Source organism: Ceratotherium simum, chromosome 20 (assembly GCF_057802395.1).
Source record: "Ceratotherium simum simum isolate JZ-2026a chromosome 20, ASM5780239v1, whole genome shotgun sequence".
Taxonomy (NCBI): Eukaryota; Metazoa; Chordata; class Mammalia; order Perissodactyla; family Rhinocerotidae; genus Ceratotherium; species Ceratotherium simum.
Window position 1 is genome coordinate 33,713,951 of NC_141919.1, and position 9,917 is coordinate 33,723,867.

The 9,917-nt window shown below is 43.0% G+C and overlaps 1 protein-coding gene across 8 annotated transcripts in view; it reads right to left on the bottom strand.

The window, feature by feature from the left end:
- Nucleotides 1–9,583, bottom strand: part of MPDZ (multiple PDZ domain crumbs cell polarity complex component) — a 157,108-nt gene extending 147,525 nt beyond the window's left edge. For 4 of the 8 annotated variants that reach the window (XM_087444594.1, XM_087444591.1, XM_087444592.1 and 1 more), the window contains exon 1: nt 9,284–9,509. The gene's annotated coding sequence lies outside the window, so the exon portion shown is untranslated. Of the gene's footprint in view, nt 1–9,283 lie in introns of all 8 variants that reach the window. The other 4 variants (XM_087444596.1, XM_087444593.1, XM_087444595.1 and 1 more) reach the window with 2 other exon arrangements.
- Between the last annotated feature and the right edge of the window lie 334 nt (nt 9,584–9,917).

Below are 9,917 nucleotides of genomic sequence, written 5' to 3' on the forward strand. Positions count from 1 at the left end.
TATGGAAGATAACCTTAATAAGGTCAAATTAAGTAGAGGAGAAGATCAAAACAGGGCACATGTGTACAGTGATGGATGGCAACTAGACTTTTGGTGGTGAACATCATGTAGTCTATACAGAAGGCAAAATATGATGGGCACCTGAAATTGACATGTTATAAACCAATGTTACCTTAATAAAAAAAATTTAAAATATCTTAAATAGACATCAAATAATAATCTGTGAGGTAAATTAAAAATCCTAGTGAAGTCAAAAACATTCCAGCCAGTTCCAAGATGAAATAAAGTCTACATATGTGGAGGAGAATATATCTAAAAAAATATAAAATCAGCCATAATCCTCTCTTATTCACCTCCATACTAAATCAAAATAAATTCACCTTTGGATCTTCTGTTGATTAAATAGTTGCATATACTCAAGGAGAAAATAAAATTTTTCCACAATAATAAAAGCAATGTTTTTCATAATGTGTACTAAAGAATTACTAGAGAGAACTCCGTGTTCCTCTGACAGCAAAGAGATGTCACTGTCTAAACCAGCTGCTAAGCTTGTCAGTCAGTGGTAATCTACATCGCTGAGAATACGCTGAGGACAGTCAGCAAAAGAGATGATGATTTACATCTTGCTGGCAAGATTCCAAGTAGTTTAGATAAGGGAAAATTGTATAAAGAAATCCAAACTAATATGAACCTATCCGAACATGAACCTTAGCCATATAAGATAGATAAGCATGGACCGATTCAATTCCCTAATTACTAATTCACAGATAATGGTAATAGGCTACACTATTTAGTTACCATACATAATTCTGTAGGACTCACTAGGGCCAATTTGACAACTGGTACTTTCTCTCAGAAAACATTTTAAAAGGTCTCACTCTCTTTCAATAAACACGACTATTTGCTTCTTAATTAACTCATCTACTATTTAACTACATTCATTAACTGTATTTTATTATGGTACTCAAAGGACTAAATGTTCATATTAAGATTATAAACCAACTTTTACACTTGTAATAATCCAGAGAGCCTGAATAATGAGCCTGTAATAATCTGCCTGAAATGGTAGTGTTTTGTTTTGTTTTTGCCACTTAATTTCAATTACGTGATCAGAAAGTAGAGACAAACACGTTTAAATGCTAAAAATTACCCAAAAAGTCAGAACTATTCCAGCCAGAATACCATGTTTTCACAATATAATGATCATCCTCTCTTCAACTCTTGGTATGTTTGATAATCTTAGTTGTAACATATACCGAATGGCAACTATTTGGATAACTCAGGCTCCAAATAACTTCTTTGTTATCCATTCACTCTATCATGGTCACATAAATTTGTCACAAGCAGTAGCAGATAAATCTATCAAAAATTATAAGAACTACAAAAAATATGCAATTGGGTGAGGAGAATTAGGCAAGCAGTCTGAAAATACAGCTTGGGGCCCAACACTGAAAGTGACCAGGCTGCACTCACGCTCTTCACAGGGCAGGATACAGACGCTTACAGAAAGCCTTAAGACTCATATGACCTTTTTTTTTTTTACTCAATCACTTGATATCTTTAAAGATCTGAAATTTTTAAATCTCTTTATTTTATTCTACAATTACCAGCAGTTCTTTTTTTTAAACCACGATTTACATATTTTTGAAACTTCAAGTAATACTACATAACGGTATTCAAATTTTACATTTATCCAAAAGGGGTATAAATTTAGGAAGACTGAAAAACACCATCAAATACAAAATTCTGACACCTACTGTTGAAACCAAGAACAAATACACTACAAGACAATGGGCAAAGCACAAGAGAATTACAAACTCCTAAAAAGCTACCGAATGGTATTTCCATATAAGAACTAGTACTCAGCAATAAATAATAATAAACTACGAATACAGGCAACATGAATGAATTACAAAATAGAGAATGAAAGAAGTGAGACAAAAAGAGAGAACACTGTATTATTCCATTTATTTAAAGCTCTAGGGAATGCAAACTAATCTATAGTGACAGAAAGGAGACCAGTGGTTTCTTGGAGATGGGAGATGGGGAGGGAGGGAGGCAGGAAAAGCGTACAAAGGGCATGAGGATACTCTGGGAGTGATGGATATGTTCACTATCTTGATTGCGGGGATGGTTTTGCATAGGCCAAAATTTAACAAACTGTACATTTTTAATATGTGCATTTTATGTGAATAATATATAATATCTCAATAAACAATGGAAGTTAATCCCTCCCTCCCCCTCCCTTGAAACTGGTGGAGGCAGAATGTCCTGAGCTTAGCACCCCACAGATGTTTACTGAATCTAATGGAGCTGGCTAGGGAGCAATAACCCAGGCCTAGGGGCTGTTTCTTCTTTTGTTTTTCCACCTCAGCCACAAAACAGATCTAAAAACACTTCGTGATTTAGCCTGATCCAATACATATATTCAGCAGATCATATCAGAATGAAGAGGCATTCTAGAGCTACTTTTCTAAAAAGGAATAGGATGACTACGTTTATTATTCCCAGAAAAACCAGGAATGTGGTACGAAAGAGGGGAGGGGGTCAGGGAAAACTCCACTGAACCCTACAGTTGAGGCCCCTCCAGTCCTACAGCAGGAAATAAGTGTTGCCCAGAGGCCAACTTCACACCTGACTTATGCAAACAAGGTACCCTTGGAAGACTGGGGGGAAACAAGGAGAACAGCTAACCTAAGGCTTTATGAGCTTGATCCAGTAATGCCTCAGACAAGCAGGACCTGTTAAGGTGGCCTAGCAAGTGTAAGAGAAGCTGGACATAGCTTGTATAGATCAGAAAGGATCTTTTAAATTGCAGAATAATGTTTAATCTTTATGATTCTATCATCATAGTTTTGTTAGGTTAGTGATGTTTTATTAGCACAGAATGACAGATTCCCATGACCACTTTCTACAGCCAGTTGCCCAAAGCAAGGTGTGCTAGGAGCCACCAATTACACAACATAAAGTCATTCCAAAATTAACTACAGGACTACGTAACGTTTAATTTTAAGCAGAGATGAAGATGTAAAAATGCATTCTCCACTGGAGTCCTGTATGCCACATGGCAGTTAACCATATTTTGCCTCCTCAGAGAGTCAAGACATTGGTTCAAACAGATATTATTAGGGTCAATTCAAATGTGCAGATGTTTAATAATCTCAGATCATAGTATTCTCACTGAGAAAAAGAGCAATCGGTGAAATCTTTTGATCAACAGCTCTAGTTATTCATTTGTTATATCAAAATAATTTAAGCATTCTCATTTCACAAAACGTGTTTTCTTGACAGGAGGCAGTACCTAGGCAATAGAATTACAGGTAAGTTCTGCTTCTTTGTGCTTGTCTATGTCTTTCAAATTTTTTTAAATATTCTACTCTTATCATCAAAAAAAGTGACTAGGGGCTGGCCCAGTGGCATACTGGTTGGGTTCACATGCTCTGCTTCGGCGGCCTAGGGTTTGCAGGTTCGGATCCTGGGCACGGATTCTGGGCACTGACCTATGCACCACTTACCAGGCCATGCTGTGGCAGCGTCTCACATATAAAGTAGAGGAAGATGGGCAGGGATGTTAGCCCAGGGCCAATCTTCCTCAGCAAAAAGAGGAGGATTGGCAACAGATGTTAGCTCAGGGCTAATCTTCCTCACCAAAAAAAAAAAAAAAAGTTACTAAAAGAAATAATTATCTTATATATTTTACTGTAACTACAGTTTTTAAATGTAAGCAATAGAGTAAATGGTAAAGTAACCCAAACTTAAACTATCAACATTAAATCATCAATACAACCTAAATAGGTTTTTCTTTAAGATTTTTTTTGGTAGCTGATGTTTCTGTTTTTTCCTTTCTTACAAGTGTTTCCTTTTTCACTTGCACCTCATGCATTTATTTATAGCACCTTAGATCTGGAGGTAGAGTGGTTTACAAGAAAATAACAATGAATGTTGTTTTCACAGATATAAATAACACTGAAAAGATGATAAAGATAAGAATTCCCAAGACCAAACAAATTTAACCAACATAGGCAAGAAGAAAAAAACCAAGAATTTAGGTCTCGTTTTATTTATTTATTTTTTTAGCTCAGCCTGCCAAATTTGGAAGAATCGCTTTAACATTTCTCTAACTCAACAAATATAATTTCAACACTTAAAAAAGTTTTTGTTATCTAATGATACATGATATTTTAAATTACCTTTTTAATTTTATATTTTTCCAAAATGGGGAAGAAATTTCTGGGGAAAAAAGATTATGTCAAATATTTGCCCACAAAACATGCACAGGATATACCTACAGTTTTTAGATCAACGTAATTTAAAGAATACATTTTGCTGTTTTAGTCGAACTCCAAAACCATCATGACATGTTTACAACACTAACATTTCATCTTCGCCAAATTTAATGTTTTACTCACTTTTTAAGAGTAGTAGAAGAAATATTTTAAGAAAATTAATGCTTTTATGAAACACTTAAAAAGAAAACTAATGCTCTGTCCAATAAAAGGACGGGTCAATTTCCCAGTGAACACCAGGAGAAAGAAAACAAGTGGCCTCAGACCAAAGATAAAATACCTTTCTCCTCAAAGAGCAGTTTCCCTTTCTTCTCAAACATCAAACTACCACAATGCTAAATTATACCACGACCTCCCTCCCTTACCTGGAACCAGTCCATTCTTCAAGGTCTCACCAGTTTACAGCCTACAGTCTGTAAGAACCTTACAGTCTCTTTAAGAACTTTGTTATGGGCTCAACAGTGTCTCCCCCAAAAAAATGCATAATGAAGTCCTAACCCCCAGTACCTCAGAATGTGACTGTGTGTGGAGAAAGGGTTTTTAAACAGATAATTAAATGTTAAATGAGGTCAGTGGGGGTGGTCCCTAATCCAATATGACTGGCGGCCTCATAAGAAGAGATTAGGACAATATTCTTCTCGGGAAATATTTCACAGGAAGGCAATGGATCACTTCACATCAGTTTCCTTTATCTAGAAGTAGTTCTTCAACTCCTTATTCTTATTCACCCACATGGAACCCCACTATAATCATTTAATCATAGCATGTCAAATTTACCATACTAAACATCATTTCCCAACTGTGTGTATAGTGATGCTCTCCTATGCATGCCACTAATTTACAAGAGAAAACAATAGCTTTCTTGTTATAAACATGGGGTTTGATAATATACATAACAATGTAACTATATCAAATGAATTCCTACTTTAGGCCAAATGTGTTTTAAAGGCACATAAACTATTTGGGAAATAGTTATATGTGCTTTCAGTTACCTGTTATATGTGCTAGCACATATAACTATTTATATAGTTATCTGTGCTTTTAGCTATATGTGCAACAGTTTTGGCACCTTTGGGCCAAGCCCATGACATGCAGAACTTCTCCCAACCCAGTGCCCCTCGACGTGGGCACAGAGCTGGGAGTCCAGAAACAGGGCCTGAAGCTGCCAGGGAGCCCGGCATAGGCTCACCACCCACCAGGCTGCAGCCAGCCAGCGAGGAGGTGGCACTATCAAGCAGTCCTGAAGTCTGTGAGAAGTTGTCTGCCTCTTTACTTTGAAATATCTTTTGCTGGCAGATGTGTTGTTTGTTCTAGCATACATGGGGACATTTCCAGTTCAATACATCAACTTTGCCTCAACATATTTTATGAAATTCCGAGTAGTTTGTGCATATTATAAACATACAAAATGGAGCCAACCTGCAACTCAACCTAAGAGAGTCAAGTCTACGACATCAGACTTGGGATGTAATCTGGAGAAAATAATCCGCCTTTAATTTAGGACAGTTATCTTCCAGGCAATTCATTGTTTCATGCCAGCTTCTAAATCCCTTAATCTTAGCTCTGGACAATAGGTCCACTTCTTCATTTGTAAAGCAGAGCCTCCCCACCCCAGCAGCTAAAGACTAAAGGCCTGCATCAATGCAAGATCACATTTCAAGGATTTCCAGGAACCTCTCTGAGCACCATGACCTTGCAGAGATACAGTCAACTCCCAGGACAGTCTCTACTCCCTCACAGTATATGTGCATTTAAAACGTACCTGAAATGCAAAGACATCTTTCAAGGGCCAAACAGGGCAATGTCTACCTGATAGTAATTTGGAGCACAGTAAATACTGTGACTGACACCTCTCCCTTCCCAAGCCACAACAGTCAGGCTTGGGAAGGAGTGTGGTAAAGGGAGAAAGAAACCCAGAAACAAAAGGAGAAGGAAGAAATACTGAAACGAGCCAAGGAAAGAAAAGGAACACATGTAAGAAGAATGTACACATATGACTGATCCATTAGTAGTATGTTGAGATAAACTTCATCAGTTTTTTTGTTTTAGCAAATGAGGTAGGAAAAAGGCATGATAACAGTCAAGGGGCCCCCAAACCAGCTTTGCCTAAGTGACAACTTGCTTGTGGAAAGGAACCTATGACATCCACTAACCCTTTCTCTCTCTACCTAAATAAACAAAACAATCATTCTCAAACCTGCTCAGGTAACAGAGCAGCTAGAAGTCACTAGAACTCACTGCAGAAAACCTTGAAATATAGCTATCTATATTAAACTTAAAATAACTAAATACAAAATTTCTGCCAATCAGAAACTCCACTTTATCCTAGAATCTAACAGAGAAAGATACCAAAAGTTAAGAAAACTTTTATTTTTTTGTGTGTGAAGAGGATTAGCCCTGAGCTAACATCTGTTGCCAATCCTCCTCTTTTTGCTGAGGAAGACTGGCCCTGGGCTAACATCCGTGCCCATCTTCCTCTACTTTATATGTGGGATACCTGCCACAAGATGGCTTGATGAGTGGTGCACAGGTCTGTGCCCGGGATCCGAACCTGCAAACCCCAGGCTGCTGAAGCGGAGCACGCGAACTTAACCACTACACCACTGGCCCAGGCCCAAGAAAACTTTTTGAGAGTGAAACTTGGAAATAAGAAAATTCAACACATTAATCTGTCCACCTATTGGGGAAAAATTTGCCAGTTCAAGAGACACCAAAAACAGGGCCTGAAAGGCAATGAAATTAAACAAGGCATCCATCACAAGAGTGAGGACTTAAGCAATACTTTTAAAGCCTAGTCTTCGGGGCCAGCCCGATAGCACAGTGTTAAGATCCTGCATTCTACTTCCGCTGCCCCGGGGTTCACCAGTTCGGATCCTGGGCGCAGACCTATTCACCACTCATCAAGCCTGAGGCAGCATCCCATACACAAGAGCTACAACTCTACAACTATGATATACAACTACGATATACAACTATGTACTGGGGCTTTGGGGAGAGAAAAGAAAAAGAGGAAGATTGGCAACAGATGTTAGAGCAGGGCCAATCTTCCTTTAAAAGAAAAAAAAAGCCTGGTCTTGCTTGGCAACTTTTTTTGTAGAGTAAGATAATAAATATTTCAGACTTTAAAGGCTATACTTCTCTGTTTCAACTATGCAACTACTCGACTCTGCCACTGTGAAAGCAGCCACAGACAGTAAGAACGAGATATAGACAATAGGAATGAGTGTCACTGTGGTCCAACACAACTTTACTTACGGACACCGAAATTTGACTTTCATATAATTTTCACGTCATGAAATATTTTTTTGATTTTGCTTTCAACCATTTTAAAACGTATAAACCATTCCTAGCTCCTAAACCTTATGGAAAAAACAGGCTGCAGCAGGTCGATTTCGCCCATGGCCCTTATATTTACAGACCTCGGCTTTAATGGACCCCAGTGCGAACTCTGAGCAGGGTAGAGCCCAATCTAGATAGACCCGCCCCTGTGTAAACTAGTCCATTAGCAAGCAGACAATCTGGGCATCCCAGACAAGATTAGCCCCACCACCGTCTAAACCCGCTCAGCCCCTCCCTTAGGCAGGGGCACAGGTGCATCCATCCAGAGCTTTGCATTGTACGAGAAGTTCCAGCCAAGGAAATTCAAGTTCTGTTGGGTTTTTAAATAAAGTTGTTTACCTAAATTCCACCAGGCGCTAGAGCGTATACTATACCAATTTAGATGAGCCGACCCTTACAAAAAGTTCGCGGTAGTCACCTATACCCAAATTCAACATGTAAAAACTCCCAAACCATCACCTCGTTAGTTTTTCAGACTAGGTGGTGTTTATTCTGTAAAAGGTAACCTAAATGAGGAATGTCTACGGAAACACAAAAAGGATGTTTACACCACAGTTGTCCACTAAAGCTGGATAACAGTCTGGCCGCTTTTCAGATTCTTCCCCTCTCAACATCAAAAGAACATGGAGAGGTTTCCTTCTAGGCTGGTGAAGTCACGGTCCTCTTATCTGATGTTACCGGTGAAACACTAGCCGTCACCCTCCTCCTCCCCACCCAAGGCACGCAGCGCCCATGCTCCGGTTCCTGCCGAGCCGAGCAACCTCAGTGCCCCACCCGCGGAGACGGATGGAGACGTCCTGCCGCCCCCGACTTGCCCCGGCCACTGCGCAGCAGCGGCCATCTCCCGCCCTCGCCCGGCCCCTCCTCCTCTCTGCTGTCTCAGCTTGAATTTCCATGTGATCTGCAGGAAAAGAATAGCCCAGCCTTTGTGCTTCTGCAAAGAACGCAAGCAAAAATTTACACCATCACCACCGCCGACGCACACACAACTCCAAGACACAAAGCGTCTCCCGAACAGCGCTTCCCTAGGAACATCCGCCATCCTGGGGCTGCGAAATCGCAGACAAAGGCGCCCCGTTGGCGTGCGGGGGGATGAAGGGGGAGTGACACCACAAAGCTCCCACCAAGGGGGTCAGTGGATGAAAGCGCCCCGGGGGGGTTGGGGGGCGGGTCCCAATTAGCGGCGCGCTCTGAGCCCCCCGCCGCCGAGGCAAGAGACGCCAGTGCGGGGGCATTTCTCCCCACCCGCTACCCACCCGCACAGCCCGGCACGCAACAGCGGAGGGGGCGCCGGGGCCGCAGCAGCGCAGAGCAACAGGCTCCCGCGCCCCGGAGCGCCCGGCCCGCGCGCCAGGCCTGGAGGCCCCCTTCTCGGCATCAAGACTATGCCCCTCCAGGAAAAGGAAAAGAAAAAACTTTGAAACCATTTAGAGTAAGCAATAGCAAAGGCAGGGGTGGGGAGGAGACTAAAAGGACCGGACTATCGCTCGGGGGCCACGCCAGTAGCCAAGGAAACTTCCAGACCGCATCCTCTTAAAGAGCCAGAGGAGCAGCGGCTCCCCGAGAGCGCCGGGAGTCCGCGCAGCTTCCCGGCCGGCGCGCGCGCAGGGCGCGGGGACGCGCTCCGGCCTCTGGGCCCGGGCCCCGGCGCCGCTTACCCGGCTCGCGGCAGCCGCCTCGGGCGGAGACGCGAAAGGGGAGGAGGGCTGGCGACCCGGGGTCGCCGGGGCCTCGGGGGGGGGGGGGGGGAAGGCCTCGCCTCGCCCACGCTCGGTCTCTTCTCCTCCGAAGTAACGGCCCGGCGAGGAGCTTCGGGACAACCGCGCGCAGACACTCACGCGCCACCGGAAAACTTCATCCCGCGCGGCCGCCCGACGCCAGCCTCGCGCTCCGCCGCGCCCCCTCCCCCCGCGCGCGCGCCGCACTTGCGCCGACCGGGGCTGCCGAGGCGGCGGCGGCGGGGCCCGGGCTGCCGGGGCAGCGTGACGCCTGCGGCCGGCGGGGCGGCGGGCGCGCCTCGGCCAATCAGGGGGCGCGGCCGAGCCAGCCGGTCCTGGGTTTTAAACTAGCTGCTCGGGCGCTCGGCCTGGGATGTGGGGAAGGGACTCTGTGCGGTTGCCAGAGAAAATACCGGGCGCCCCGTTAGATGTGAATGTCAAAGAAAAAGGAATAATTATTCTGGACAAGTGTGTTCCATGCGATGCTTGGGACATACTTATACTAAGAAAATTATTCGTTGTTTATCTGAATTCGACTTTTAACTGGACGTCCTGTAGTTTTATTTGCTAAAGC